The sequence below is a fragment of the Catharus ustulatus genome, chromosome 5 (genome assembly GCF_009819885.2).
Source record: "Catharus ustulatus isolate bCatUst1 chromosome 5, bCatUst1.pri.v2, whole genome shotgun sequence".
In the NCBI taxonomy this organism is placed as follows: Eukaryota; Metazoa; Chordata; class Aves; order Passeriformes; family Turdidae; genus Catharus; species Catharus ustulatus.
The window spans coordinates 59,531,753-59,558,490 of NC_046225.1; positions in this window are offsets into that span (position 1 = coordinate 59,531,753).

Consider the following 26,738-nt stretch of genomic DNA (forward strand, 5'->3'; position numbering starts at 1 on the left):
AAAATTCCTCTAAATCACAGGAAGTTTCTGCTTAATATAGTAACAATAAAAGCTTTCCAGTTAGGAGCAATAAAGAGTTTCTATTTTTCCTTACAACTGCAAAACTGGAATGTATAAAAAAATATTTTCCTATGCTGAAGAATTTTGTAATACCACCATGCTAATGACATACAGACATTGTAATCTAAAGAATAAGAAACAAAGAACCTAATAGAATGACATGTTATTCTGAAATTGGTTCTCAGCAAATTTCAATTAAGATATAAATAAAACTCCAAGCTTACTTCAGTAATTCATTATTCTCTTGTCATTATCATCCCTTTAGCTATCTTGTGGGGTAAAAATTACATTTTAGGTGTTACTTTTTGACAAGGATAATAACCAAGTTTCATTTTCACAAAATTCTTTGTTGTTATAAATGATAGGAGATTCCTAGTTTAAATTTAAATGTTGAATGGTAATACTTTAACAATTACTATTGACAGTAGAGAGAGAAACTCAGTCTTAAGGGAATTTTCATAATATCTCTCTTTTGGATGTATTTAAGTATCATTTGTCTTTAGGAGGAGCTTTAAATGGTATAAGTTTTCAAATTCTTTCATATTTTCACCTCATTAAAAAACCCTCAACATATTAATCAAAAAAACAGGTGACCAAAGAGTATAACTAAGTTGTTACATACACATAGGGCTTGGAGGGATTTTCACTGCCATAGTCTTTCATTTATGGCTTTCATTTGTAGGATCTGGTGTAAAGTATTATGCTTCAAAATTGACAAATTTGCTTGACTATAATCATCCATTTCCTATTGTCCAGTGCAGGTGTTCCATTTTCTGGCACAAGGAAGGTTTGAAATGTCAGTGCTGTGCATTTCATTTAATGCTCCACTATGTTTTGTGTCAACTGGGAGTCAGGAGTGGTGAGTAGTTACACCTCCCCAAAGAGCTCTAGGAAAAAGCAACATCTCATGAGGATGCCCCTGAACTTCTGGACTGCATTGCACTGTGGTGCAGCTGTGCTTTTTCTTTTCCTTTGGATGGGAAGAAAATAAATGTATTCCTGGAACTGCAGTGCCTTTGGAGCTCCCGTTCTGTTCCAAGAGGGGATTTTTTTGGTATCAGACCATCGCTAGAGGCAGCCCCCTTTCCCACCCATGCTCTACACTGTTTAAGGTCTGCCATTGCTCCTGAATACAGTGGGTAGTTATTGCAGAATTAATCCAAGTAAGTTTTACTGTTGGATCATGTGATGCTGAAATGAACATTTAATGAACATTCCTGGATGCCATTTTTAGCCTTTTAAATAAGCTTATGGCTGGTTTTGGGAAATTGTAGTTTCTAGTCTAAAGACTTCAGTGAATTTGGTTTCATGGTCTTTACTCTCTGTGCATTAATCAATGGATCTGCAAAATGAATTAATATTACTGGATTATATCCCAAAAAGAATCCCCAAAAGTTTAGATCCCTGTTCTTTCAGAGTACCAAGTTCTTTTTGAGTGTGGTGGTTTAACCCCAGCCAGCCACTGAGTTCTAAGCAGCCACTTGCTAGCTCCCCCACCAGTGAGATCAAGGAGGCAAAAGGAAGGGTAAAAGATGGAAAACTCGTGGGCTGAGATACAGTTCAAAGGGAAAGAAAAAGTATGCACACAAGAAAAGCAAAACAATTAGTAGGCAATAATTCACTTCTGCCCATGGGCCGGCAGATGTTCAGCCATGCCCAGGAAAGCAGGGGTCCATCACACGTAACATTACTTGGGAAGACAAATGCTATCACTCCAAACATCCCCCCACTTTCTCATTCTTCCCCCCTCTTTATATACTGGGTATGATGTCACATGGTCTGGAATATTCCTTGGGTCAGTTTGGATCACCTGACTGTGACTTGTGTTCTGACTGTGTCTCTTCCCAGCCTTCCATGTCTCAGTTGCCTCCTCAGTGTGGCAGTACAAAAACCATCCAAAGCCTTGGCTCTGTGTAAGCCCTGCTCAGAAAAAACAGAAACATCAACATATTATCAACCCTGCAGTCACCATAAATCCAAGACACAGCCCCACACCAGCCACTGTGAAGAAAATCAACTCTACCACATCCAAAACTAGCACAGTTAGTCAAGTATTATGCAGAAAAGTAAAACACAGCTGCAGTAATGACAGTTTGCGCAGAACACAAAAATGTTGAGTAAAAAAGTTAGATGCTTAGGACAGTAGTGATGGCTCTAACCTTTGAATTTGAAATTTTGACAGATTATTTCCCTGAGATGATTTCATGTGTCCACCACTCTTAGTGCAAGGATAATTGTTTGTTGCAGACAAAGTAGCGCACCCACCTTCTCGCATCTCTTAAGAACTATATTGTAAACATTGACCAAATTTCATTGAAATGCTATCTGCATGACCAGTGTACTGTATGTGACTTCCTTACAAATTATTTAGAGTTATTTTGGAATACCATTTGTGAACTAAATAGACATAGGCTTAATTTAGTGAAGTAGTCATTTGTCTCCCACAACTCCAAATTGGAAATCAAAAGACAATAAAATATAAAATAGTTATTAAATCCAGATGGTTCTTCATGTGAAAGCAAGACCTATGGTAATGGCAGCCTATAAAGAGCACTGTTAACTTTAAACAACTGAAAAGTTTTATATATTTTTGTTGCAAGTAATTTTGTTAAATTCAAAAATACAGAAAAAATGAGTTTTCTTAATTTTCCTATTGTTTTGTGTTGTTTACATTTCTTGACTGTTGTTTTTACTGTTTCTTCTCTGTAGCACCTTACCATAACTATATTTTATTTCCCTAATTTCGAATTCTACCTGCTGAGATACAATGGGACTTACATAAACTTACAGAAATACAGTAAATTCACGAATACAAGCCGCACTGAGTATAAGCCGCATCTCTGGGTGTTGGCAAACATTTCGGTTTTTGTCCATAAATAAGTCACACCTGAATATAAGCCACTCTGTCGTTCGCAGCGAGGACCCGCATGCAACAAAGTTGCCAAATACTAACAGAACCGCTGCATGGCGGGGTTTATTGGCTCAACTAAGGCTGTACAGGCTCGGCCCGCTAGGGGCTGCTGACGGGGCCAGGTGGCCCAGCCCGGCGCTGCCACTCGGGGCCAGCCACCGCCTCTGGGTTCGCTCGCCCCGGCCCCGCTCGCGCCGCAGCACTGGCCGGGCACGGAGCACCCCCTGCTCCCACCACGGCGGCGGAGGGCGGGGGCAGAGCACCCCCCCTCCTCCCCGAGTCGCGGCAATGGCGGCGGAGGGCCCCCGTCAGCTCCCCGAGCCGCGGCAATGGCGGCGCGGGGCCCCCCCATCTCTCCCCTGGGCTGTGGCAGAGGAGGGAAGAAGAGAGCTCTCCCGCCTCTCTCCCCACCCCCCGTGCTGCCTGCAGGGAGCCAGGGCAATACAGTAACACTGTAACAATCGCGGAATGCCGGCTTTTACTGGCAGGTGCTTGGCTCGGCGCCCTGGCTGGCACGTCTGGGGTTGTAAATGTCAGAAAATTATTCACAGATTAGCCACCCCCAACTATTAGCCGCACTTCCGGGTTTCCACCAAAATTTTTGTCAAATTGCTGCGGCTTGTATTCGTGAAATTACTGTATATTAAGACTTGCAACCTAATGTATATATAGAGATGCCTAGCAGGATTTAGACCAAAAATTGTTTTGTTAAAAAAAAAAAAGCCCAATATAGTTCAAAATTTACCAAATAACTTCAGTTGTCCCTCTGTACTCACAAAGTATTCTCTACCACAACCTTTAAAGATAGATTGCAGGTATTAATTCCTGTATGGGAGTGCAAGATATTTTAATCCATTATTAAGTTCTACCAAAAGTGCTCTCTAATAACTTTTTAAAGACTCGATATTGTTAGGCTTAATTATTGAGATATTAATAGTGAGCTGTGTGCTGCTGGAAGTGTCAGGAGACTATCCAACAATTTCCTATAATGTGACACCGTGTTTGCATCCATAATCCACTGTGACAGAAAGAAAACTGGGGACAATGACATGGCTTCATTTGGCACAATAAATAGCTTTTGAACCCACGTAATATTTAATTTTTTTGTGCTTTACTTTCATAATGGAAACATTTGTGTTAGGATTGGGACACTATAAAATCATCGTAACTGTCAGAGGCAAGTTCTCCGTAGCAAAGGATTTAGCATCACTGAAGACCAAGTCACCTCTGCACACAAAGAAACCATCAAGATCTTTCCTTTGATATTTTACCTTAGAACTGCCTGGGTTTCTCCTGAGCTGCAATACTAGGTTTTCTTGTCATTTCAGGAGCTTTAGAGGTACATGGGATTATCACAAACAGATGGCAGCCAGTGAGACACATCACATCAGACCCTCCTTCTCATGTCTTGGAATAGGAGTCCAATAAAGAAGTCACAACTCGGCACTTCCTAGGAAATTATATACATTATCCTCAAATAAAATTTCAGAAGCCAAAAAAGAAAAGCACGTCAAGATCAGGAAGATTGAACTTTCCCCCTGCTGCATCACTCAACAAAATTCCTTCTTTCTTTGTGTACATATTTACATTTTTAGGAGCAGAGGAACATATTAGTTACCCAGAACATCCATTTCAGTTCCTACCTTGTCGAGCTGAGGAAGTGTTTGAGCCACATGTGGCACACCACATCCTTTCTCTTATGCTAACAGATGATGAAGGAGCACATCTGGATTCAAAATTTCATTTTCACCCTCAACATTTTTGTATTAGCACACTGTCATACTTAATATAAATTGGAAAACACTTAGTCCCATAGCACTTGATTTTCTGGAAGAAGACAAAGCATGACATTGTGGAGTCCATAAACAGCAGGGGGTATAATTCATAGTAAAGTTATATAATATGTTCCATATACATTGCAGCTGTTGATAGATTTTATTACATTTCAGTTAAAGGCCTTATTACATTTGCAGGTAAGATTTATTATATTTGGTTGTATTACTTCTAAAGTTCAGGATATTTTCGCGTTTGTAGCTGGCTTATTTCATCTATGATCACTGAGTTTACATCACAACCTTGTTATAACTGTAGGTTATGAATAATGTCACCTGTTGTTATGACGCTTGCAGTCAGTTTTCATTACAACTGTTCCTAATACTTCACAATATTTTGCAGGTGCTGGATATTAAATTGCGGTTTTTAAAAACATATTTTGAAGTTAACGGAACTTAACAGAGAAATGTCTGAAGTAAAGGCTCCTGCAAGACAGAAATGACTCAGCTTTTCTACACTTTATAATTTTATCTAACCTAAGATGAAAACATGCTTGATGCAAAAGGAGGAAACAAATATCACCCTTATTTCATGAAAAATCTTCAGTGATTTACCATGATAGTAAATATATAGTTTCAAGAAACACTAATTCAAACTAATGAAATCACTGAATTTCAATTGTGGAAAAGATAACCATCTGTTGTTAACTGCTCTTAGGAACCACATTAAACTGCCTAAGACATTCCATTGTGCATTCACATATTGAAAGTTGTTTCCATCTTGTGTGAGTAGATAACATGAAACAGCTCTAATCCTTTGCAAATTTCTCTTTTCATTTTCCACGCTGAATCAGGTGTGTCCTTGGTATAGGAGCTATTTTCTGGCTGATAGTTGGGGCAGAATATGCTCACCAGGGTGTGTACTTAAATGCAGCTTTCAAAGAAATGTATAAGAACTCCTGCATGAGTTTAAGTCTTGTCTTGTATGGTACAGAAAATCAGAACAGGCATCGTATACACTAAATTAGCAAAACTCTACAGTTCATATCCATGAGATTTTGCAGTTATTATAATCTTTTCGTATTAGCCCCACATACAGCCCTTGGCCCAAACTGTTTGATAACAGAACCTGTGTGCCAAAGTGCATGAGAGTAGAACCTGTATGTATCTTCATGCGTTTTAATCATCTGATTAGACTTCAATTGAGATGAAAGAAATGAAAATGTCATTTTTTTTTAACATAGAGTTTTCTACTTGTCTTATTCCTTTAGTTGTCTAAACATGGTAAATAACATAGCCCTGACTATAATCTAGGGACACTTTAGAGAAAACAGTTCTTCTCTTGGAACCTTATCAAAGAAACAGGATGTCAATGCTTATAAAGACAAAAGACATTAAAATAAGAAAGTGAAAAATCAAAGGTAAAAAGAGGTTGTGATTAGGAAAGAGGTTTTGGAATTCTGAAATTATGCTGATAAAAATCCTCTAGGACACTGACAAGCAAGGAAACAGAGGCAGAGAAATATAGAGAATTGTTTTATTGATCTATCTAGTGTCTCTTCTTGTGCTAAGGAAAATATAATTTTGGTGCTATTCTTGAAATATGTTAATATTTGATCTCACAGTTACCTATGGAGATATTTACTAGAATTTAAAATGTTCCTGTCTTGGCTTTAAACTGAAAGGCTGTACCCAGAAATATTCAAGAGCACCAGGAAAGAGAAACTGCATTGCTCTGGGGAAGCTTAAAAACATTTGGATCTGGTGCGATATGACATGCACAAAAAAACCCACCATGCTTCTCTTTAGAATTGAAAGTTCAGCAAATGCCATGAAATACATTTCTATTATCAGTATATAACTTTTTAAATAAAAAGCATTACTGTTGCAATCTTCCCCCCCTCCACCCAAGCCCCGAGGTGAAGCAATTAAAGCCAACTCCCATGAAATGAATATGGTTGCTTTTCTTAGTTTTCATCAGCAGACTTTTTTCTCCTTTTTTCCTTTGTTTTCCTTTCATGAAACTTAAATAATACTGATTGTGACCACAAGTTGCAATGCTTATACTTGGTGAAACAGGCTTCACTGAGAACCACTGAGTAGAAGCCCTTCAGAGTGCTACAGCCAATGCAACTTTGCAGACCCAGGCCCTCTGCAGATTAATTTCATTCACCTAATTAGTGATGCTTCTTCAAGAATCCTTTTTTATGTCGTTTTGCATTCATGGTTTAGCTTGGAACAGGCTTATGTTTTCCAGTTACATGTTCTCCAACAAGCTGAACAATAGAATTTACATCTGAAAAGTTCACAAAGCACTGTGTTGTAGAATGAATTAATCAGTGACCTTTCACTACCAGAAGTGTGCATGTCCTGATAATGCTGAAAGCCCTTCTGGAGGCAGGAGGGGGGAAATAAAGTACATTGTAAATTAAAGGAGATTGGGACTGGGAGTTTCATTTTCTGTCTTCTGAGTTCAGAGATGACTATATCTTACCTAAAAGACCAGTCTTTGCAGGCAATTTTTCACCATACCCAACATATTTAAATGACATAATTGACAACATTTGTTGAAAGGATTGAAGAAACTGGGATGATAAAAGACTTTCTTTCATGATTAGTGTTTGGTCATTCTAGGTCAAGGTTCAGGTGACAGACAGAGAGTCTGGCACCCAAACTGTGAATAAATGTAACATATTTCAGCTGGAGTGTCTGGTCTTTGAAAAAGAGTTTCTACTCTCTAAATTTTCCCAGTATTCTATGTATGATAGCACATATCTAAGTTAAAGGTAAAGCTGCATATTTCCAAGCAACAAAGAGAATAATTTATGTTAATTATAATAAATCAAGATTAAATTATCATGCATAATCTACATAGACTGGATAAATGCTGGTAGACCAAGAAGTTGGAAAAAATTTTATTAAGTGCTGTAGCAAAAGTAGGACTTCATGCCTCAGCTGTAGAGTTATTAATATGCCAAGTCTGTTCCTTGAAAATTATAAGTGGATGTATTGTATCTCAGTGTGTAAATTTTCAGATACACAGAAGGTTATGGATTTTAATTCATATGTCATAACTGAAAGGGAGGGGGGAATCAAGGTGGAATATTTCCCCTCTTCAACTATTCAGCTCATCTTTGCAATTTGAATTTGCTTAGAAACAGAAAATAACAAAAGACTCAAGGTACTTACTAAATCCATTTCTCAGCTGTGAGACTACTTTCCAACAAAGATCACATCTCACAAAATTCAGGTGTGCCATGCAAAATGTACCTGCATACACTTTCTATATTCATCTTCATAAAATACCTAAGAAAATACAAACTAGATTTTCTTCTCTCTATAAGGTCAATATATAATGGCGTTAACACAGTTGTTGGGATTGCCTTCCAAGATATCTGTACAAGCCACTTATATCATATTTCCTATTAATACCATAAAATATAGAACCATTGAACAGAGTTAGAAGGGACCTCAAGGATCTTCCAGTACAATCTTTTTTGGCAAAAGCATGGCCCAGACAAGATGGCCCAATAGCCTGTCCTACTGAACATTAAAAATGTCCGGAAATCCACCACTTCAATGGGAAGATGATTCCAGTAGCTGATTGTTTTCCTTGTGAAAATTTTTTATTTTTCTGTCCAGTCAGAACCCTTTCTGGAGTAACTTATACCCATTACCCCTTGTTTGTTCCATGTGATTTCCTGTAAAAAGGGAGTCACCATCTTCCTGGTAACCACCCTATGAATGGTGAAAGATGATGATAAGGTTTCTCCTATGCCTTCCTTTCTCAACTCTGAACAAACACAGTTCTCTCAGCCTGCCCACATATTTTCGCAAAGCAGTTTTTGTAAAGTAAAACTTAACACAATGTTCCAGGTGTGGCCAGGCAAGTGCTGAGTATAGTGGGATAGTGGCTTCTTTGTCTCTGCTGGTCATGCACTTGATGCTACTGACATCCCACTGGCATGCTTTGCTGCAGCAGCCACTGTTCACTCACACTGAGGTCCTTCTCTCATGTCATAGAGATGCAAATCTCCATCTTACACTTTAACATTAATAGTCTTACTATAATTTTACTATTCAAGACTCTGATTTCAGAATCCAGATTTCATTCAGAAGTAAGTAGAACACCAGTGGTGAGATCAAAGCCTACTTTAATAATTTATTTGTATTTCCTGTATTTGATTTATTCCAATATTGCTAATCTATAAACCCATTCAGTTCTTCTCAAATTATTTTCTATTGTGTATGACTGCATCATATGCTTCATGGAGGTCCAGACAATCCAGTTCCATTGTATTTTCCCTGTTTAGATCACTATCTTATCCAAAACAAAAAGATTTTTTTCTTTTTTTTTCTTTTATCCATGTGTTCATAGAACATTTGAATGGTAGTTTTACATCCTTACGCAAAGTCTACCTCAGTTTGAATTCTTTTCACTTTATCTCCAAACACTTAAAATACATAATTTTTTTTGCTCTTCAATCCATTATTTTTCCACTCATTATAGTGTCAATATCCATTTTGAGACTATGAGGTGTTCCAAGTAGATCTGCATCTCATAGTCTTTTATTTCCCTTTCTTTGGAGTCCATTCTGCATTGAGAAAATGACAATTTTTTCAGTCAGCTTTTGCCCCAAGTTTTTCAAATGAATTGATTTCAGGAACTATCAAATTGTCAAACTGTCAAATTTATTTTTACGATGTTGTGAAGGAATGTTAGAGGAACACTTTTAGGTTTCATTTAATTTCATCTGAATTGGCCTAAGATTGTTCTATCCAAGAGAGATTTATATTAAGAGATTTATAATCTTCCTCAGTATTTACATAACCCAACAAAGTTTGCTGATTTGACAATTATTTCATAGCATTACAGCAGTCACCCCCAAGAATAAGTAGGAAATGCATTATTCCTACCAATTATTCAGTCTATATTCAGTAATTTTTAAAATATGCTAAATAATACTGCCTGAGTAGTATTGCTGTTGTGGCCATCAACAGAGTTCATTTACTACCCATGCATCACCACAGTGGGATGGGAAGAAGAACCAGGAAAAGGGTAAAAACCATTGGCTGACATAACAAGAGTTGATTAATAAAAAAGTTAAATAATAATGAAAAAGGAAAAGAAGAGAGGAAGAAATAAAACCCAAGAGACAATTGATCCAGAATGCAATAATTCATCAGCCACTGACCAATGACCATACAATCCCTACGCAGGAACTGGCCCATCCTGGTCAACTTCCCCATTTTATATAGTGGGCATGACATTCTATGGTGTTTTTTGGTCAGTGTGGGTCAGCTCTCCTGGTCATGATCCCTCACAGCATCTTGTGCACCTGCTTTCTGGCAGAGCATGAGACACCCAAAATTCCTTGATTTGGGGTAAGCACTGCTCAGTAACAACCAACATTATTCTCATACTGAATCCAAAACATGGTCCTATCGTGATGAAGAAAATTGAGTCTATTCCAGCTGGAACCAGGGCAGTGTCCATGCCTTATTCCATACAATTTACATCTTGCCAGGCCCCACACCAACCACTATACCATCACCTCTCCTGTCCTTTCAGATATACACAGACATTCCCTAATCTATGGACCACCATATAGAAGTCTGCTGAGTTCATTAAGTCCATGACTTTGAGCTCCATCTTTCATCAGTCTTTCAAGGTAGGAAAGGCAATGTGTGGTGCTGGATGGTTGTGTGCTGAAGAGAATTCTGAGCTGATCACCCCTGCACTTGTTCAGTTTCATTGAAGTTCATTCTTCAGTGAAAAGTAAAGCAGTGTCAAATCTCCAAATCTGAAAAGGCAAAGAGGTGCTATGAGGCAGCAAGTGTCATGATAGGCATTAGCCAGCAATTAACATCATAAAGCAAAGTCCTTTTTCGTTGTAAAGTCAACATTTTTAACCTGATAGCTCATTAGACATAGAGAAAAAATGATTTAACTAACCATTATCAGTTATATATATTTTTAATAATTCTTGCAAAGTTATTGCACTCAGCTCCATAAATGGTTGACCTGCTCAGGGAAAGGATCAGCCAAGCTGAAGAGATTTTCATTCTCTGGGTGGATCAGGGTTCTGATGATCCTCAAGGGAAAGTGGAGGCCAAGTTACTACTCTCTTGTCTCTTTAACTTCACTTTAAAACCAATGCTCATGTAAGGCACAAAAAGGTTTCCATTTTATATTTTTCTTTAGGTTTTCTTACAGAATCATCTTTCAATTCTCCATCAAGGACATTTAAGAGTTTAAACTTATCACATCTCTTGCACAGAATCATTATTAATCTGAAGGTGCATGCACCAAGTACCTCAGGATAGCACACTGGCTTAAATGAGGACTGATTTCATTTCTGATCCTAAAATGTATACCTGCTAAGTTAATGTTTGTTAATAGGTATAGAACCTACAGTTGGAACCCTCATTTTCCAATTTTAGGATCAGCAATGAATATTACATTTTTATAGAGATTTCTTCTGTTTAAAAATGCCAGAAATCTATCTACTGAAAGTAAGAAGTAATCTATTTCAGTTTTCTCCAGTAACAGATTTTTTAAATTCATAGCTCAGCGGTAGTTTTTAACATTCAAATGCAGACACAGATCAGATACATCTCCTGTTCAATATTCAACTACTGGAAGAAATCTATGAAGAAAGCAGAGGGCAATTTTGGTGTGAAAGGAAGGCATAAATATCCACTGCTATTTTAAGGTACCTTTAGGTTCTTTCTTAATACAACGGGTGGAAACATGTTTTTATATATTTTTATATATCAGCATTATGAGCTCCATTCAACTTACCTGGTCTATCAAACTCAAACAAAGTAATATTAATATACTAGCATAGGTATTCATTAACTTAATTCATCATCAGCTCTTGAGCATGAATCCTCTCATAACCTTAAGATAAAAAAGCAATAGTAGTTTGCAGGATGCAGTTAAAATATATCTTTGGTAATTGCAAAGATTATGAAGAGTGGCATGATTAAATTCATTTATCTGACTTAGCCTAAAAATCAGAGCAATAAATCTGAAAAGTATATTTGACAAAAGTGATCAGTGCACAGTCAGAGTAAAGTATAGTGCAAACAAAGCAAGATGTTTGAGAGGTTTAGTCTTTGTCACATCAAAGAATTGTCATCAACGCTTGCTAGGTAAAGTTTGAGTTTGACAATGAAACAATATTTCTATTTTAATAGTTTCCAGCAATTCTACCACTGCTCCAAGCCACGACAAAGCTATAGGAAGGCAGCTGTACCTCCTCTGAAAAGCAGCTAAATTTGTAACTTTTTCAGGACTGAACCTGATCAGTCCAGACTTCTGTGAACAGGAGTTATAACTTGATATGGTTTTGCTGTAAAATTATTATAATCGGTCAGACCAGTACTCCTGTTAACAAATGCATTTGTAGAACCAGTTTCTTAATTCACTACAACTACTTTGATTCACATGGACAGTGTAGCCCATACCATTTATCAACAATTTACTTTCCAATAAATTCTTCAAAACATAATAAAATTCATCAGTTTTCTCTAAGTACATACATTCTGTAGAACCAGTCACACTTCAGCCAGGTAAATGTAATTCCTTGGGAAGAAATTTAGGCCACTATGCCTCATGTGTCTCAGACCAATGCTTATGTAACTCTATCAAAATTGGATGTGACCTGGAGACTTTGTTGGTTGAATATTGCTTCTCAGTGCTATTCATTGCTGAAGTATAATCTTACTGTACCATAAGAGTTGAATGTTCTACAGGAAAAGAAAAGGAAGTGGGCATAAACACATCAGACATGGGATATTTTTCTATCACACGTGGAAGAATCAGAAATAGAAAAAAAAGTAGTTACAGATATTCACCAATTCAATCTGTGTGTCCAGAGCTCAGTCATTCTGATTTCTATGTATTTCTACCAGCATCAGTTTCACTCATATCTGTGGATAAAGGACCATGTTTGAGGCAAGAGGACTCCTCTTTTTCACTGGTATTATCTACCCTGCCCATTGGACACTACATACTGGGCCTTGGTGGGAAAAATATTTATGACATTTGAGTCATCATCTTCTGAGCAGAAGCTGTAGCAGATGACACAGAAGTTGTTCCCTTTGAGAACAGGACAGTGGTTTGGTGTTTGCCAGGCTTGCCAGGAGGTGGCTGGATGAGGCACACACACAAGGGCCCCAGAGGCACAGCTGTCACTGCCTGTCAGCGCCCAGTGAGAACACGAGCTACTTCTGAGATGACAATCAAGTTTGTTTCTGATGATGTCTCAAACCAGACGCTCTCAAAGGTGTCACAGAACAAGCATCAGATCCTGTGTTTGATCTTTTCAAGTCAGTATACATCTTCTCCACACAGTATTGCAGCAGAAATTCTCCTCTCTGATATTACTTGCTGACTAGTTTTTATCATAGAAGGGTCACTAGTCGGATGTTGTGCCACCCTCCAAAAAGCCACGAGTCACCAGTCTGGGTGCAAAACACAAGACATTGCCTCTCTCAGACCCACAACCAAAATTGTGATGTAGGATCTCTCACTGGGGACAGCTATCATGAGCTCATTTACTTCACATTCCTCTCCTGCAGGAGACAAGGGCTGTCATTTGTTTAAAGCTCTAAACTGTCATGCAGAGGAGTAAAAGGAGAATAGAAAGTAAAAGGAGAATAGAAAGATATAATTATAGGATGAGAAATAATAGGATTAACTAAGAACCAACGTGAACATAAAAAGAACAGAACCTTTTATATGAAATCTAAAGCTGGAATTCAGTGGCAAGGTATAACAAAGAGAGTTTGAAATGCAAGTATTTTTTAAAAGGGTTATAAGAAAAACTGTTGAAGAGATGGAAGAGAAAATTAGAAATATAACCAGAAATTTCAAGTATAATAAATTAATGAATTCTATGTTTTGCAAACTGCTAGAAAAATGTTAAGTTGTGTTCAAAATTCAGATTCCAAAGAACCAAATATTTTGCCAACAGTGAGAGGGTTTTTAGAACGAGAATTTGTCTAGACATTCAAAACTCAAAAAATGAACTAAAAAGGGTATTTAGCAAGATACAAAGAAAACAGCATAGATCAATTTTCTACACCAACAGTCAAAGTATATATAGGAAATTTGAATTTGAGATAAAAGTATTCGAAATAGTTGTTTTTGAAGTGTCTAAACTTCATTTTAATTGCTCCCTCAAACAAAATTATATTTCTGAATAGTTTAGAAACTTGATAGTTTTTAAAAACAGAAATTCTTAGGATGACTTTTAGTGAAAAATTATTTTTCCTCAATAAAATGCATGAGAATTTTCCAGCATTAGCTTAAAATATATAGCACTAGTAACTTAACAGGTGCTTTATCTTTGATAGATAAGAATAAAGTAACTTTGGGTTCTAAGTTCCACTTTAAATATTTTTACATCTGAAAATCACATTTGCCAATGCTTGTAAGTGCTGAGGGATATGAATAAGTATCTATTAAGATTGTCAAAAGCATTTATTTGGGTTAGACAACTAAAACTTATTGATTGTAAGAGATTTTTCTTTTTGAAAATCTCAAGAGATTTATACTCTGATCATAATTGCCTATAAAACCTATAACAATCTGTTTCAACTGTACTTTTAAATTTTTGTTTATCTGCTTTGAAAAATCCACTCCCAGAGTAAATTCTAGACACTCATCTACTGGTGAGGAAAATAAAACACCTATTTACAATTAACATGTTAAAATTCTAATTATGTGCTGGATTTTTCCAAGTTTTTCATCATAGAAAAGTTTATTTCAACAAAGAAAAATAAAAAATGTTTACTTAATCAAATAAGCCCCTTTTTTAAGGAATGGATTTTGACATTATAATATATATATTTGTAATCATAATAACAACAATAATAATAATATATATTTGACATTCTTCTTTCTTTTTTTTCTGGTTTTTTTTTCAGTGTTCATTTTGGCAAAACTCTCATGTCACAGCTGTAAAAGGGCAAGTCCAGAGTCCTGGATGCAAGTTCTTTGCAGGCAGAATAGGTAAATTCTCTTTCAGATGGCAGGTAAGACTTCAGATTCCTAAAGACTATCAAGCTTCATTTTGTCATATTTCAACCACTGTGCCACTTATGTAAATGAAAATGTTTCAGACAGCTCAGACAGCCATGGGAAGGACTGTCATGTACAGAAAGCAGTGTCATTGCTAACCTCTAAGGTCACACTATTCCAGTATCTATGTCAGATAACAGTGTGCTGATAAGCAGATCAGAAGTATTACTTTATTATTATATTATGAACAAATGACAGTCTTACCTGAATAACTTTTACATTAGTTGCATTTTCGTCTTTTTTCTGAAGCATTCTTCCTTCAAATCAACCAAGAATACTAGCGAGAAAAAGATAAACATTTTTTTTTTACTGCTGCATGAACTGGTAAAACCAATCTCTCCTTTTATGCAGGATGCCTAAAGTGGAAATTAATTGTATATATCCTGATGTAATGGAATGCACTAAAACAGTATTGTGCACTTATTGAATTTAATCTAGGATTAAATTACTATTATGTAAAAATAGAAAATCCTGTTATAAATTATCGATATTTTATTCTCTTCCAGTCCTCCTATTCCTTATGCCAGGTGAAACCTCAAATGCATCCCTGAAAATATAGGATAGTACATGCTATGTGGTAAATGTTCAAAGCAGTATTCTGGAAATTTCTTCTCTGGTTTCTGGTACCATTAGAAGAACTTGCCGTCCTAACTCACAATAATTTGTGCTACAACATTATTTCCATTTATAGTAAAGGCTAAATGTGTAGAATTGCATCTTAACAGATTTACTACAATTATTTCTGCATTATGTATGTTATATATGCTATGACATACATTTCTCCTGTAATTAGGGTAGGATAAAACACACCATATGAGCACTTCATTGTGATATATCTGGGCTATAGAGGTATCTACCACCTAAATTAAACCTACTGAAGGAGGTTTAATAGAAAAGCATTGTCAGGGAAACAGAAAAGGACAATAAAATTTCATATACACCAAAGATACACAAATGTATGGTGAACAGTACAGTTTGAAATACACACATTGAAATTTTAAGTGCTCTTTCTGTTGATATAAGTGAATTTGGCCCATGTTCAAGACAGGTTATATCTCTAACTAGTAAAGTTGAGACAAAAGGCTAATACAGAGTGATTTTAATCAGACATCTCACAAATTCATCCTAACTGAAGTTTTTATAGCACCAGAACACACACTGAACTATCATGAATGAATTTATAACCAAAGGCACAGTAACACAATTTTTGTCTCTTTTCTTCCAGACAAAAGGAAAATATCTGCTTTTTTCTGATGGCCATTGCTTCCTCTAGATCTGTACTCTGTTGTGATGCAAGCTTGTGTCAGACTTGAATTAATGTAAATGCAAACCCCAAAGCAGTTTCTACAGAACACTCTAATCAAAAGAGAAATACATCTTTTTTTTTTCCTACTTCTTATTAGTCTGAAACTAGATTATTACTTGATGGAAAAGGAGAAACAATGATAAAGTATTTAAGGGGACTCAGTGTGGTTCCACAGACTGATGAGAATGTGTCTGGTTCTACCTACCTGCCAAGGCTAACACAGACTGTCCACCCAGATGTAAGTGGGCACCTGGGCCCTGTAGGTCAACCATCAAAAAAAGGCACAAATTTTGGTAGTCATGTTACTTGTCTGATGTTTCTTCTGGAAAAAGGATTCTGTAGCAATCTTTTCTTAATTAGACAACCAGCTTCAAGTAGATCTCTTTTTGCCTTATTTCCCTGCAGTAGAGGTACAGACCTGTGCATTTTCTTCATGTACAGGTTTTTACCTCAAACACTGTAATATCTTTTTCCTTTACTTTCATACTTTTTTAACCAGTTTCAAATGAATCCTGATTTAATAAGCATGTCTTTCTGTTTCCCCCTATCTAATTTACCTCAAAAGAAAGATTTCTCTTCCCATGTACTCCTGCTCTAGAGTTCTATAAAAGAAGCATGATCAATGCAGGAAGGTGAATACATGGAATGAAAGCTCTCATAGAATATCTCCATTTTAGTGAGGACTGAACTTCAGAAAACTCAAGATGAAATATAAAAAGCTTAAATTCCAATGATTCCTATCTTTGATCTGGAAAGCTGGAAAGGAGGAACCAGCATATTTTAAATAACTCTCTCATATTCATACTCAGATCAGCATCTCACAGTTGCTTGTACTTGTATTTTGGTTTCTGGAGCCCCTTATGGGTCCTCCACAGTTGGCAATAACCAGGAAGTAGGATAGCCTACCCCACCTCATCTACATTCCTTTTTTTCCCAATCATTCTGGAGAGCAGAAATTTTCCAACTGGAAGGATTTGTCAAATCCATACTCCAGCCAGGGAGTACCTTTGTGCCATAAGCAGGCAGTTTTTCTCATTTCATAAAGATCCCTTATCTTCCTGGTACAAAATTACATTCGTTTAAATAAACAAGACTAGGACCTGCATAAACATACATTTTTTTTCTGCTAAAACAAATGTATGACGTCTGACTTCACTGTTTGTATGACTTCATGTGTATTTGATGAGTCAGTTTCTAGGGAGATGAAAGGGACAAAGGTGGTGAATGTTTGTGAAAAATACTCTGATGCCTACCACAGATAATTAGCTTCATTACTCCTCTGATTATTTCCAATGATTAAAGATTTTTGCCTACATGACACAAATCTTCTATTTCCAGATAAATTAAGGTAGTCTATTTATTTATTTATTTTGAGAATTTTATTCACTAAACTTCCTCAGAGCTCTAATATAACAAGTACCAGTAATTTCATGATTATAAACTGCACCATTTTGACTAAAATTTTGCTCCCAAACTGGAAATACAGATTACATTCAGGAACGGCTTATATATGAACAAAATTTGGAAATTTCCCAACCCAGAAGTCTGAGTCAGCAGCAGCCCTGAGCCGAGGTGGAGCCTGCCCAGCCCCGGGTGGCGGGGCAATGGTGGCGCAGCGGCAGCACTGCCCGGCTCCAGGGGCGCGGCAATGGCACTGACCGGGCACGCCCCTCTCCCTCCTCCTGGCGGCAATGGCCAGGCACACCCCTCTCCCGCTTCCCAGCAACACCGGCGGGCACGCCGCTCCCCTGCCTGCCGGCAGCAGCAGTGATCGGGGCTGGCGCCGCTCCCTGGCGGCCGCCCCAGGCAGGGCTGAGCTAGTAAACCCCATGATCACGCGATTCTGTTACTAATTGGCAACTTTGTGAAAGTTGCACGTGGGTCCTCGCTGTGAACGAAAGTGTGGCTAATGATCTGGTGCGGCTTATATATGGAGGAAAAATGAAACGTTGCTGACACCCCAGAAGTGCGGCTTATAATCGATGCGGCTTGTAATCGTGAAATTACTGTAACCTGTTTCTTCTAAAAGAGCCTTTGCTCTTAGGTCTCTGGGAATTGTATCCTGCCATTTCCTTTGATGAGGATGAGGAAATACTTGTCTTTGAGACTTAGTTTCTGACATCTTATCATAGTTTAAACTTTTGACCAATACATCATTACTAAGGAAAACAGTACACACAAAAACATCATTTCTGTAATATCCAGCTAGGATAAAACATATCCATTATGAAGGACATAAGATATTGATATCAACTGAGATATTGAGATATCATTGATATATTGATTGCATGAGATATTTTTTCCTAAATTTATTTTTTTACACAGACTCACAAAATCATTAAGGTTGGAAGGGACCTCTGGAGCTAACCCTGTCTAGTCATCCTAACCTAGAGAAGGTTACACAGGAACCACCCAAGTGGGTTTGGAATGTCTCCAGAGAAACAGACTCCACAACCTCCCTGGGTAGCCTCTTCCAGTGCTCTGCCACCCTCATTTTGTTGGAGTGAAACTTTTTGTTTATGGTCATTGGTTGACACCCATTAACTATCTATCCAGTCCTTTGAGGAACTGACTGAAGAAAACATCAGCTTCTCAGAATCTGATATAGCAAAGACCTAAGGAAATGGACACAGGATACTGAGGAAGGTTTAGATTGTGGAAAGAAAACAGCTGGAGGGTCTCTGCTTTCCAGAAAGTCATGTTCTAAACAAGTGTTAATTCAAAATAGTATGCAGGATAATAAACCAAGTCAATAAATAAAACCAATTTTTTTCTTGAACACTGATCCTTGCTATATATATGTTTTTATATCAGGTCTTTAAAGTATAAGGTTTACTGTTTTCAAAATTCAATTCTATAGAAACCCTGAAACACGAGTATCATAGACAGCAATAACAAAACCATTTCTGTGACCTTCCCTACAATGGAGGCCTCGTTTCATTGTAAAAGCTCTGCATGGGTTAACAGAAGTGTAGGTGGCTGGGCTGATCTCAAGCCTTTACTGCTTTATGTGGCCTATTATACTGGGTGAAAGCTGTGAGAAAACTTACAGAAGACTTACAGGAATTTTTAAATGCGGTTTCATTATGACTATACAAAGTAACAACTTTGGTAACATGAAGTCTTTTAACTCTGACAGTTAAGATAGAGCACAATGTAATCTTAGTAAACTCTATTGCTAGGAAGAAAGAAAAGTAAAGCAATGCTTATCATCATAACTTCTCCCAATTAATGAAACCTGTCTGGAGTCAAGTTTCATTTTGTGAGCTATAGTTCTTAAACACTCACTGCACACATTTCACTCTCAAGGGTCCTTTTCAAAGAGTCAAAGTATGAATTTAGTCAAGCCATTCAAAGTTTTCAGATCAAGGTTTTTCACGTTGGTATTTCCTGTCTGGGGGCTGTGGTGCAAAGGATTTGATAAAAGAGTTTCACTTTAGGATAATTTCCAAACATCAGTACTTGGAAGAAGACAAACTTCTAGTCTAGACTATTGAGGAATGTTGCAATAGCCAAAACACAAGCATAGTACCAAATTTTTCCCTTAAAATCCAGGAAGCATAAATCTAGGAAAAATTCATCATTTTGCCATACAATTCTGGTCACTGTTTTATTAAATACCTTACCAGAAATGTATATATTCCCTATCTGATGGAAAAAAGAAATAAAATCTAATACACCATACCAAACAAAATCCATACTATTGCAATCATAATCCTAAACACCTAAACACTGCTGTTTCCCAGATACATTTATATTATCAGAACATTAAAAAGGTCAATGAGCATCACTGGATGACTGCACACAAAATCCTTGTAGATGGAGACATGTAAATAAGCTGTACATCTCACTGTTTAAGCCACCTGCTGCCTAAGAATGCCAAAGCTGTCTACAATAATTAACTCTACCCCACCATAATTTGTGGGTTGAGGTGGTTTTGGGTTGGTTTTTGTTTTGGTTTGGGGGTTTTTTGGTTTTTTTGTTTGGTTAGATTTGGTTTTCAGTTTTCAGGTTTTGGAGCTTTGTTTTGGTTTTTTGTTTGGTTGGTTTTTTGTTTATTTTTTTAATCAAATCCTGTTAGCCTCCTTTCATACAGTCAGGAAATGAAGCACAAATTAAGAGAATCTTTGGCATCATCCAGAACAGAGCCAATTTTCTAAACCCTTTTAAAGTAAAAAACTTGACCTATAAAAATATCCAGCCTATTTATATTAATTCCATGGCTTTTTTTTTTCTATTATAAAATTAACTGGATGTAGCACTTATAACATATAAGATATGCAAAGGATGAAAGAAAAGGCAATCATGACAAAATGAGAGATGCTCTCATTGCAAGGTTCTGAAATCACACACCTTTTATAAACAGTTTTATTTCATTGTTTCATATTTAGAAACAGCCATTTCATAGCAATGTCTATATGTCATAGCAATGTCATAGCAAAGTCTACAACTTATGAGCAGAAGATAATTCAAGCCTTGCTACTGTTTATAAGGACAAGACACAGAAGGAATAAAAGTGGAAAGAATACAAGGAAGTTAAGTGACTTTCTCAAGATCTCATGGTGCCAAGTTCAATGCTGTTTAAGGCAGACAACATGACAGCTCAGGGGCTGCATTTCAGCATTTTCACAGTGTGTATTTGGGCTTACAGATTTCTTGTCTCATTTCTAAAGGCCAGTTCCTGAAATGTGTAGAAAACTTTCTGTGGGTTGAGGTCATTCAGCACCTTGCGAGACTGACCCTGATGTTCAGAGGTGCTGAGCACACACAGCTCCTGTCGACTAAGAGTTCACTGTACCTCTAAAAATCAATTCATGTCTAATGGCCTTTTCACCTGTCAGAAATAATTGCTGCTTCACAGAGGCATACTAACTCAGTCCCCATTTTGTTTTCAAAGGAGACTATTTATTTTTAGCCTCCTTGGAAACAGATCCGCTAAGGAGGAAGATCAGGAATAAATTGTGTCCCAAAAGGAAAATATGTTTTATGTGAAACATTCATTCTTCTTCTTACCATTCATAAAAAATACATCTTTTAATGGTTCTTTCCCTTGCAGAAAAATCTGTTTAACTAATCTGATTATATAAAAAAATATTTTTTCTAATGTTAGATGCTTGGTTGGGTATTCCCTGCTGGGATATACATTTTGCAGTCTAAGAAAATCCTTGATACCAACAGAAGCAGCATTATATATAACAGGGGCTGTCCTTTCTTCAGTTGGATCAGTGCCCACGTGTTGGAGAGCCTTTTCACTAAAAGGTATTATCTTCAGACATACTCCTGATGCCTTCATGGCTTCAGTGATCCAGAGGAGAACACCTTAATGTAATTTTCTGTGGTTGTAAGACAGGCTTGGAAATCAAAGCACAGCATTTACATAAGTAAATTGCATACATCTGAAAGGATGGGACAGCAGGGCCACATCACAAAGTGCAAGTCCATTCAACGGAAATTAAAATGCACTTTAGGAAATAGTGAGCCGCAGGCCTTGGCTGTAAGAGTTAGAAGAACAGCTCTACTGGGATAGCATAATGTGTACAAGCTCAACAAAAACTTCTAGATTTCATATTCCTGCAAATCTTTCCTCACAAGGTTAAGTGTCTGTGTGATGAGAGGCCTGTCTTTTCAAGTGCAGCACAAAGCAGGCATTTGTCTTATCTCCAGATCAGATCTTTAGTTCCCTCTTCTGCTAAACCTATTTGCTATTACAAAGTGAAATTTCACTTTGAGAATGTAACAGAGGCAAAGAGTTAAGAACACTTGATTTTTATTTAAAGCTTTTTAGTCCAATATGTCTTTGTCTCCATTTATATAGAAGTTTTGAGAACAATCTGAGTGATCTAGACAAAGCATGCAATGCAAAAGCCCTGAGTACATGGTTTTGATGCACAGAAAATATTTCCATATGGACGTGTTTAATGTGTATCCTTGGGTAAATGCTATTGGTATTCAGATTCTAAAAGCTAGCATGGTAAATCAATAGTGTGTGTATATCATAAGACTTATTAGCCCCTAATGGATTCTAGCTGCCCAGGGATGTACTCTGGCTCAATCCTATTTTCAGGCAAGTCAGTGACTAAACGATATCAAAGACCAGAGCTTCCTCCCTCATGCAGGTGTCGGAGATTGAAATTAAAAATTACTACACTTTGTACCCCAGAGGCTGAATGCCCCAGAGCCATAGGGCTCTATCCCAAGGAAAACAGCTGGAGGCAATTGTGATGAACACTGCAAAAAAGAGAAAACAACCTCTGTTGTTAGTGAAATAGTTTTTCTTGTGATTGCTTTGACATGGCCTACCACCAACATTCTGCATAGGCATCTTTTCTAATTTAAGAGTCTGGAGGCTTCTGAACAATGAATACATTGCCCTTTTAATTTCCCACTTTGGCAAAAGTAATAAAAGATCACTTAATCCCTGTAGCTCATCCTTTGCCATGGTTCAAAATGGAAAAACTGAACAATCTGGCCATGCATTTAATACCAGCTGTACATAGGTATTTCCCATGGCATATTTCAATCTTTTTATTTTATTTACAACCCGTTGTGTGGTTTGTTGTGTCTTTTTGGATCTTCTTAAATTTCAGCCTACATAGTATTGGAGTATGTAACTTTCTTTCCCACATCTTGTCAATATAACTCCTTTTTTTTCCTTCTGGAAAGGAAAATTACACATTACTATGGAATCATGCTATCTTTTTTTCCTTACCTCTGCTCTTCATCTCTCACTGCCTTGGGGCAATTACTTTAATAGAATAGTTCTTCAAATGAATTAGATTACCTTTTTCATTGCTATTCTGTCTGGATGTCATTCTCATCTGCTTAGAAATTAACATTGAAAATGGCATTGACTAAGTAATTTTATTATGGACAAAACTGTATGTTAACAGATGTCACGTCAGATATGTTTCTATCACAGACCTTATGTATCTCTCATGTATATATTATGAGAAATGTACTAAAATATACATTTTTTGATTATAAGATCTATTTTCCTACTTCCTTTATTTTCTTGTAAAGCAAAGCTTAGCTATATAAGGAACAAGTTAATAACCGTGACAGACAGGTGTGATGAAAGGGAAAAGCAGTTGGTGTAATTATATTATTTCTTAGTTTTGTTCAGCTGCATGGCTTCAGCTTATTAACTTCCTCTTTGGGACATGTAAGGTGTGTCAATTTGTGTGATATGATAAGCCTTTGTAGTAAGGCTAAGTATTCCTTGGTGATATACCCTACCTCATCTTTTCATGTTACTTCACAGCTGTAATACTAGTCCACATAAAAGTCCCTTAAACATAACAATTCCCTGTGTGTATATATATAGGAAATGTAAGACTACAATATAATTCAAAACTTCAGTCAAGTAAGAGCAATTATAGTAAGGATGGAAAAGAATTAAATATCCCCAGTAATTATTCTTTATCCTGTGGTGCTCCAATATCCTAACTTAATGAAAAGCAAGTATTTATCCCATGATCTCCATCATAGCATTTCAACAGAAAATTAAAAACAGTTTTACACGTAAATACTTATAACATTTCCTTACATGCTCCCCAAAATCCAGTTGCAACTCTATGCTAAATAAGATTAACAGCAAACTGACTTCTACTGAAGATGCAGTGATCAGGCAATAATCTTGTTTCAGTTCACTGGAAACACCACATAGAAGTATTCCAGATTTTGCTGGATTATGTGAAGTTGTGTCTCACTCCAGATCAGAATTTACTAAACTCCATCCATCAACAAGAGAGACAAATCACTATAGCTGAGAAAGTTGATTAGTCATCATTTCAATTTAATGTATTTGTAACTAATCTTGTATCTTGGAAAAATAATGTTTTAGAAAATTAATTTCTTGAGAAAAATACTTTTCTCTTTTACAGGTTTTGCTGATTCTCTTTTGACCAACCTCGTATAAAAAGAGACAATGCCATTCCAACTCAGTCTGTTCTTATTTTGATAAAGTCATGGAATATTGATTTCACAGGGATTTAAGGTTGCATCAAAGCTATGCTTGAAATGCAGGTTGTATTAGAGAAGAAGGTTGTCCTGGATTTGGCTGGGATAGAGTTAATTTTCTTCCTAGTAACTGGTATAGAGCTGTGGTTTAATTCAGTGTGAGAATCAGGTTGATATCACACTGATGTTCTGGATGTTGCTCAGTGCTGTTAACTCCTAATCAAGGACTTTGCCTTTTTTCCTGCTCTGCCAGATAGCAGGTGCACAAGAAGCTGGGAGGGAGCATGACCAGGAGAGCTGACCTAAACTGAGCAGAGTGGAATTCTATTCCATAAGATGTCATGCCCAGTACATATAAACTGGGGAAAGTTGGCCAAAAGAGGCGACTCGCTACTTGGGGACAGGCTGTGTATTCATCAGTGGGTGGTGAGCAATTGCATCATTTGTTTCTCTCAGGTTTATTTCTCTCTTTTTTCTTCTTTCATTTTCTTTTTTCTTTTTTCTTTCTTTTTTCTTTTTTCTTTTTTCTTTTTTCTTTTTTCTTTTTTCTTTTTTCTTTTTTCTTTTTTCCTTTCCCTTCTTTTCCCTCCTTTCCCATCACGATCATGGCCATCATCATCATAATTTATTTATTTAACTATTATATTGTTCTTATCTCAGCGTATGAATTTTACCTTTTCCTGGTTCTCCTCCCCATCACAATGGGGGTTGGGGTCTGAGCCCTGTTTTACTGAGTTGCCAGCTCGGGTTAAACCACAACAAAGGGCTGTGACTTGTCCTTCAATGAGAGGCATTGTCTGATAAATAAAATTAATTGAGATGGAAGTATAATGTTAATGGTGGCTTATATTTTGGTGAGGGTCAAACACTGCAGACTTCAGACTGCAAGAGGCAAAAAGATTCCAAAGCCCCAAAACTAACGCACTCAAAGATAAATCTCTGCAGACCAGGGGAAAGGAAGGAAGGAAGGAAGGAAGGAAGGAAGGAAGGAAGGAAGGAAGGAAGGAAGGAAGGAAGGAAGGAAGGAAGGAAGGAAGGAAGGAAGGAAGGAAGGAAGGAAGGAAGGAAGGAAGAAGAAAGAAAAGAAAGAAAGAAAGAAAGAAAGAAAGAAAGAAAGAAAGAAAGAAAGAAAGAAAGAAAGAAAGAAAGAAAGAAAGAAAGAAAGAAAGAAAGAAAGGAAAGAAAGGAAAGAAAGAAAGAAAGAAAGAAAGAAAGAAAGAAAGAAAGAAAGAAAGAAAGAAAGAAAGAAAGAAAGAAAGAAAGAAAGAAAGAAAGAAAGAAAGAAAGAAAGAAAGAGAGAAAAAGACTAACTTTTAGTAAAAAAAGCCTTCAGATATTCACCTCAAATTATTGTTACCTACCAGGGGCTTGAAGGTGTCGTTGGCTTTGTTTAAACAGTATATAAGGAGTGGAACCCACCCAGGAGAGGTTACAAGAGAAGACACATTTTTATAAGAAGACTTTTCAAGTGTGGTGTTCACTGAAGTTCAACTCAGCACACAGAGGGAGGAAGGAAGGGAGAAACATTCTCTGAGAAGCCTGGAGTCACTTTTCCATGTTTTAAGGGTATAGCACAGACAAGGAAGGAAGTTTCTTGATGGCACTTGATCTGTTTCAGGGTAGGGACATTACAAAGCTCTTGACCTTTTCTTGTCTTAGCCCTGAGTACGGATGCCATTTCCTGCACAGAAATGTACAGCTGTAGTGTCACCTAATAGCTAATACAATTTTATAGCACCATATTGTCCTCCAGCAGTGAACTTCACCCTCAAAGGAGACATAGGTTCAAATCCCATTCCTGAAAGAAGCTCCAGATTTTATTTAGACTCCTCTAAGCTATGGAATACAGAGGGCAGTACAAACCATGCACTCCTTGGAGCCTTGAATACAATTCTGCTGAGCTCACTGTGGAAGCAGTTTCTCAAACCATTCCCAATGTCTTTCCAGTGGAAGTAAGGACCAATTGTCTAACTGTAACTACACACACATATGTGTGGAAGTGCTGTAAGTATCACAGGCTTTGGATGTCCATGATGAAAATAGTAAGTGGAGATCTGTAGAGACCAAATCACCTGAGGTCCTCACAAATTTTCAGTCTGTACTTGGAAAGAAAACAGAAAAGTAATCTAGTGCTTGAAGATCATTTATCATTTGTCTCAGGACTGAAATTAGCAACATATGTAAAGATTTCATGCAAAGAGCATAGCAGCACAATGCAGTCCAAAGCTCCCTTTATCCTGAAATTAAACTTTCATATAAAAACCCACAGAATCTATTGATACAGACCTGTTTATTCCTTTATAAATCTCTGATTTATGTCAGAGACTGAATGAAAATGTCAGTGACTTAATTCCTGAGAAAGGAAACCAGTGTAACTGATAGTTATCTGTCCCCAGGCATTATTTACAAAGATTATACCTGTTCTTAATAAGTGCCTATCTAAGTGCGAACTTAAATGTCACATGTATAATTCCATCTCTTCATTTTTTGGTGATCCTTAAAAGTCAAAAGATTGAAAGATGAAGGCTGAAATAAAATAAGGATTTCAAGTTTTCCTTTCCAGAAGTATTCAGGAATATTTTTACTTACAGAAAGGATCCATTCAGATGTTGCTATGTAATTATGAATATAGATTTC